This window comes from Muscardinus avellanarius (genome assembly GCF_963383645.1).
Source record: "Muscardinus avellanarius genome assembly, contig: SCAFFOLD_77, whole genome shotgun sequence".
Lineage (NCBI taxonomy): Eukaryota > Metazoa > Chordata > Mammalia > Rodentia > Gliridae > Muscardinus > Muscardinus avellanarius.
Window position 1 is genome coordinate 26,147 of NW_027664502.1, and position 7,282 is coordinate 33,428.

The 7,282-nt window shown below is 46.6% G+C and overlaps 1 pseudogene across 1 annotated transcript; it reads right to left on the reverse strand.

The window, feature by feature from the left end:
• Positions 1 to 5,076: 5,076 nt before the first annotated feature.
• LOC308279566 (heterogeneous nuclear ribonucleoprotein A1-like) lies at positions 5,077 to 6,014 on the reverse strand (annotated as a pseudogene). The gene has a single exon. The product of its transcript is annotated as a heterogeneous nuclear ribonucleoprotein A1-like (transcript).
• Positions 6,015 to 7,282: the final 1,268 nt, after the last annotated feature.

Below are 7,282 nucleotides of genomic sequence, written 5' to 3' on the forward strand. Positions count from 1 at the left end.
AGCTGATCTGTCACCAGGTCTTCAGATGCCATCTCTAAGACAGGTCTCCGACGCTGCATCCACATCTGACCCTCACCATCCCCAGCCTGGAGCATCGCCCTTACCTCCGACGTTCTCCACGTTGCCCTCCTGTCCCCTTCCAATCCCGTCTCTAGAAGCAAAAGAGTGCTCCTCATTGGAGCCAGACCCTTCCCATGTCTGCATGCAATCCTGTCATCTTTCTATTGCAGACAATGAAACCCAACCTCCACGGCCCCAGATAGTCTGGTCCAGCCCCAGGATGCAGCAGGAATCACTGCCCCCTTTCTCACTACTTAGCTACCTCGATCTTTCAGCTCTAGCAGAGGAAAAGGTTTTCTGTGTGACACTTATTTATATCTGCCTCAAAGACCTGCCACTACCTCTCTTCTTTCAGTCTCCGTTTAAAAATGTCAACTTAGCTGGGCATGGTGGCACACGCTTGTGATCCCAGCATTCTGGAGGCTGAGACAGGAGGACTGCGGTTCGCAGACAGTCTCAGCTGCTACTTAGCGAGGCCCTTTGCAACTCAGTGAGACCCTGTTTCAAAATAAAGAATAAAAATAGGCCATGGGGCTGGGCGTGGGAGGCGCACGCTTGTAATCCCAGCGCTTGGGAGGCTGAGACGGAAGGATCGCACAGATTCGAAGTCAGCGTCAGCTACTTAGTGAGGCTCTCAGCAACTTAGACCCTGTTTCTAAATAAATTATAAAATAGGGCTGGGATATAGCCTGGAGGTAGAAAGCCCCTGGGTTCCACACCCCCCTCAGTACCACACACACACACACACACACACACACACACACACACAAAAGTAGTTCAGAGGTAGAATGCCCCTAGATTCAATCCCCAGCATCAGATAGATAAATAAATAAATAAATAAATAAATAATGGGGTTTTATGAAAATTAAATAAGTCAATACAATTGGGTATCTGTAAAGGTGGGTTTGGTCTCTGTGTAGTCAATCAACCACACACTGAAAATATGTTTTTAAAATACATCCACACTGGAGATGAAGACTTATTAAATGGACATGTTGAATTATTTCCTAAGACTTATTTCCTAAACGATGCTGTGTAACAAGTACTTACATTGCCTCGAATCTTGTCAGTACCTAAAGGCTAAGGTACACAGGAGGATATATGCATACCTCACCATATTATATAAGGGCTGGCATGGGGGAGGGTTACGACCAATCTCTCAGGGACACCAAGGAGCACCTGGACCCCAAAGGCGTTAGCGTAGTGCCAAGCCATAAAAGAGCTACCGAAGTGGCAGTCATCAGTGCTGGTATCATTACTGGTGTTGTTACTAATTTCCATTCTCAGCCAGGTATGGTGCCACATGCCTGTAATCCCTGCACTTGGTAGGCTGGAGTCAGGAGGATGACCTTTTGGAGGCCAGCCTCAGCATCTTACTGAGACCCTGTTTCAAAACAAAAGAAATAAGCCAGGCGTGGTGGCGCATGCTTGTAATCCCCATGCTTGGGAGGCGGAGACAGGAGGATCGCATTGGTTCGGAGCCAGCCTTGCTGGCTTGAGACCCTGTTTTCACATAAAAATGTTAAAAAATAGGTCTGGGAGTGTAGCCCGTGGGAGTGTAGCCCAGAGGTAGAAGGGCTTCCAGAAACCCCAGTACCACCAAAAAAAAAAAAAAAAGAAAGAAAGAAATAAATAAAAATGGTTAGGGGTGTAGCGCAGGGGTAGACTGCCCCTGAACTCTATTTCCTAGGCGCCCATGAGCCTCCTTCCTGCTTTTTTTTTCGCAGATAGCGGTGGAAGGAGGCAAGGGGTTGAACTCCAGGAGGATCGCGATTTCGGAAATAGGATTCATATTTCTAGAAATAGAAGTCGCAGGCACGCGGGAGTCGAGTGTGTTTGGGAGAAAAGGAAGAAGGACGATAAGTCAGATGTGTTTCAGTGTTTGACTGAAATTCACAATGGAAGGAAGGAAGTGCGGAGAGGCCGATAATCAGCTGAGCTTTGACTCAACCTGGCGGCCTGCAGGCCGTGGGTAGGCAGTGAGGAGTTCAGTCACCTAGGAGGCCACGGGGGCTGGGGATGCGGCCTGGGAGTCGTGACGTTTGCCAGCTGCCCGGAGCGTGTACATAGAGCAGGAGAGCAACAGAGCTGGGGCCGTAACGCTGCCAAAGAGAACAGATTACTGAAGGCCAAGCAGTGATGAATTCTGCAGGAAACTTAAGGTAAAAGGTTGGGAGGGAGGAGGTTACGTGTGACTTGGGCTTAGAATCTGGTGTTATGAGATTGTACCACAACCGTCTTCCTGTGGGAGACATCTGTCACCCTCCAGGAACTAGGCCTTGCCTCTTAAAGAGCTTAGCTCCCGAGCCGGATGTAGTGGTGCACGCCTGGCATCCCAGTACTTGGGAGGCTGAGACAGGAGGATCACAGGTTCGAGCCCAGCCTTAAGCCACCTAGTAAGACCCTCAAAAACTTGGTGAAGCCGGGCGTGGTGGCGCACGCTTGTAATCCCTGCGCTTGGGAGGCGGAGACAGGAGGATCGCACAGGTTCGGAGCCAGCCACGCTGGCTTAAGAGACCCTGTTTCCAAATTAAAAAGTATAAAAATAGGTCTGTGAGTGTAGCCCAGAGGTAGAAGGGCTTCCAGTACCACAAAAAAAAAAAAAAAAAAAAAAAAAAAAAAAAAAAAAAAAAAAAACTTGGTGAGACTTCATTTCAAAATAAAATAAAATAAAATAGGCCATGGGTATAGCTCAGAGTTGGGTAGCCCTGAGTTCAGTCCTCAGTACCAAAAAAAAATTAAATTAAATCTGATTATAGCAATCTGTGTTAAGATGGTACTGAGAAGTTGGAGAGAAAGAAGAGGTCGAGAGAGTGTGTGTCAACTTCTGAAAGATGGCGACTGAGGGAAGCCACACGTACCGGTCCTGCTCACACCCGATACCCATTGCCTTAAAAACAGTGTCCTACAAAAGCCAGAAAATACCATAACTAGAAAAATAACACAATAAGTTTAAGGCGATCAGAGAGCAGAAAAGAAACCCGCTCACCTAGCAGCCGCGACCACCGCAGCAAAGCCATCTTGTCTCACTGCACCCGACTCTAGAGACCAGCAGGAAAACAAGCAAGGACCTGAAGTGAGCAGCTGCAGATAATCAGAATTGTAAGCCATCTGGTCCTCCATCACAAACACCGCCTACAACTTCCAGCAGTGGCGGCCGAGCTCACCACGGCCTCCAGAGATCCAGAGCAGCGCTCAACAACAGAAAGGAAACCTGCCTACCTTGTGGCCACGAACACCACACTGGCCCCATCTTGCTTCACTGCACCCAGCTTCAGAGATGAACAGGAGGACAACTAAGGACCTGAAGAAAGCAGCTGCAGATTATCAGAATTGTAAGTCATCAGTTCCTCCTGTGCAAACACCGGCTACTACTTGCAGCAGTGGTAGCCGAGCTCACCACGCCCTCCAGAGACCCAGACCAGCGCTCAGCAACACACGCCAGTAAAATTTGAGATAATTTTTAAAGAATTGTGTACCAGACTGACCTCGTGTTGTGCCATCTCGGGCCTCCAGCCTGAACCGCAACTCCACAGCCTGAACAGCTCCGGCTCCACAGCCCCAAGAAATTCTGACAAGTAATCCAAGAACTTGAAGTGCAGAAAGCAGCAGCTGAGCTCCACATCTTAAGCAACCAGCACCACACTTCCGGGATGGAGAAAAAGATGCAAAAGTCCGTGCGCTCACCAGAAGCTGGCACCCGGAGCAGCGCACTGTGCTCTCCAGAGATCCAGCCCGCAGGATGTTGCTTTACTGGGCAGATGACTGCCCAGAGCAGCTGCGTTGACCCCGGCTGGCTATGACCTGGAGGCCCATCGTGGAGGTAGTCCAGTTAGAACCTCCAGAGATGCAGGAAAAGCCTATAGTGCTCAGGGCATGGTATCTGCGCAAGATCATAAGTGGTCACTGTGAGACTACACTGGACACCCTTCACCGGTGCGGGTAGGGAGGCACAGGCCCAGAGCTGGAAGGCACAGAGCCCAGGGCCAGAAGGGTCAGAATGTGCAGAACACAGCCCCAGAAAGTGCAGAGCTGAGGGCCTGAGGTCGCAGAGCCTGGGGTGGAAAGCGTAGAGCCAGGGCCGGAAGGTGCCAAGTCAGGGCTGGAGGGTGCTGAGCCAGGGCCGGAGGGTGCCAAGCCCAGTGCCTGAAGGCATGGAACACAGTGCCAGAGAGAACAGAGCCTAGGGCCAGATAGTTCAGAGCCCAGGGCCCAAGAGAGAGAGCCCCGGGAGGAAAAATGTAGAACCTTGTGCTTACATGGAACTCATTTACAGTGACACCCGATGCCCTGAAACCTGAGCACAAAACTGTCAGAGGCGAGAGAGGGGCACAAACACTCATAACGTGGGTCCAAAGCTGACAATAGGTTACGGAGGAAGTGAGAGACATTGGAATATACTACAGAATCTACTACAGTGAGCAGGCATACAGACATTATACGGGCCCGGGCCCTATATATGTAAATTAGCAGGACTGCTGTTTTTATTTTTATTTTTTAATTTTTTGGTGGTACTGGGGTTCCTGGAAGCCCTTCTACCTCCGGGCTACATTCCCAGACCTGATATATATATATATATATATATTTTTTTTTTTTTTTTAAAGACACATTTATTCAGCGTCATGATCAGACTATTACATTTAGCAATCAACAGCATGGCTGCAAAAAAAAAGTCTACATTAAAACCCTTTTGTTGGAATGCTTTACACTTTCCACAGAACAGAAACTAAAATAACCTGTTATACAATTAGTCACAAATACAGTCCTCGAGTTTTTTTTGCCCATACACATGAGTATTGTCTAAACCATGTCTTCTTTGTAGCAGCTAGGCCCTGCCACCACTGTGCTTGGCTGAGTTCACAAATCTGTTGTAACCTGTAGCTTCCCTGTCACTTCTCTGGCTCTCCTCTCCTGCTAAGCTTTGTTTCCTGGCAGTAATTAAAACCTTCTGCCATTGCCATAGCTACTGCTGCTGCTGGAACCACCATAGCCACCTTGGTTTCATGGTTTGGCAAATTATTGGCCTCCACCACCATAGGGGCCTGAGCTTCTGCCTCCAAAGTTTCCTCCCTTCATGGGTCCAAAATTTGAAGACTGATTGCTGTAATTGCCAAAATCATTGTAGCTTCTGCCACCTCCAAAATTGCTTCCATCATTACCGAAACCATTGTAGCCATCCCCGCTGCCACCATATCCTCCACCACCACGGCTGCCACCAAAGCCACCACGACCACTGAAGTTTCCTCCTCGACCAAAATTGTCATTGCCACCAAAACCACCTCCACGACCACCACCAAAGTTTCCAGAACCACTTCGACCTCTTTGGCTAGAAGAAGCACTAGCCATCTCTTGCTTTGACAGGGCTTTCCTCACTTCACAGTTGTGGCCATTCACAGTATGGTATTTCTGAATGACAATCTTATCCACAGAATCATGGCCATCAAAAGTTAGAAAAGCCAAGCCCCTCTTTTTCCACTGTCTCGGTCAGTCATTATCTCAATCACTTCAATTTTTCCATACTGTTCAAAATAATCTCGTAAGTGATGCTCTTCGGTGTCTTCCTTGATGCCACCAACGAAGATCTTGTTCACAGTCAAGTGGGCCCCTGGTCTTTGAGAATCTTCTCTTGAGACTGCTCTCTTCGGTTCCACAACTCTTCCATCTACTTTATGCGGTCTGGCACTCGTGGCTGCATCCACCTCCTCCACGGTAGCGTAAGTGACAAACCCAAAGCCCCTGGAGCGTTTGGTGTTTGGATCTCTCATTACCACACAGTCCGTGAGTGTTCCCCATTGCTCAAAATGGCTTCTCAGACTCTCATCAGTTGTTTCAAAGCTCAGCCCTCCGATGAAGAGCTTCCGCAGCTGTTCGGGCTCCTTAGGAGACTCTGACTTAGACATGACGGCAACGGGAAGAGAGATTTTAACGATGCTTCCTCGGCGATGTCCACGGGCAGAAAGCCTGATATATATATATATATATATATATATATATATATATATATATATATATATTTTTTTTTTTTTTTTTTTTTTTAAACAGATTCTCTTAAGCCAGCACGGCTGGCTTCGAACCTGCGCAATCCTCCCATCTCCGCCTCCCAAGCACGGGGATGACAAGCATGCGCCACCACGTCTGGCTAAAGGACTACTGTTTTATTTGTTTTGTTTTGTTTTCTTTCACACTGTCACTTGTTTTTTTTCTTGTTGTTCTTTTTCTTTTTTCCCTTTTGTTTTTTGTATTTGACTTATAATTGTTAGTTTCTGTTACTTGTCTTGTTACTTTATGCATGCTTGTATGCTCCCTCCCCCATTCCTTTCACAAGCTTCCTCACTCTAGCCTATCTACTCTTTTCTCTCAAAACTTTTTTTCCTTACTGTATCTCCCTGTTTTATATTCAATTTCATATCTCCATACCTAAATACTCTATACTAACTATAAGAATCCTACTCTCTTACCTTCTCTCACTCTCAACCAGATACTACTTTATTATATTTAATTCTTACCCAACTTAATCATATCCTCTACCCAATTCCTGTACCCATTACCCCAGCTCTTCCATCCTTGCCCAACCCTCACAATTGAAAAAAATCACTGCTTACCCATGCATGAACCTGCTGACACCTCTAATTTCCTACTGCTAAGATTGGATCAGACAGATTATCCACAGAGTCACACACAAAAAGTAAGACGATGCTAAGACAACAGAGAAACACACCCAATAACTCTGAAAATATAAGAACTAGGAACAGTGAGTAAATAAAGGAAATCATGAATACTGACCGACAAGAAATGCAAAAAGGAGAATGCTGAATCCTGATCTTCAATATGATGAAAGGCCTCACAGTAAGTGTATAGGAAATGAAAGAGGAAATGGAGTCATTAAGAAAGAATCAGAAAGAGGCCTGGAATGAAAGAGTCAATAAATGAACAGCAATAGAAAGGAATTCTGGAAGATTAGATGGAACGGAAAACAGAATATGACTGTTAGAAGACAGCTCATTCTAAACCAAAAGCACAGTCAGCAGCAGACGGAAGACAATACAACAACAGGACCGAAATATCCAACAACTGTGGGACAACACTATCGAGAGAATTGTACACCACGACCAAGTTGGTTTCATCCCAGAAAAGCAAGGCTAGTTCAACATACACAAATCAATACATGTAATTCACCACATAAGTAGAACTGAAAACAAAAATTACATTATCATAGCAATAG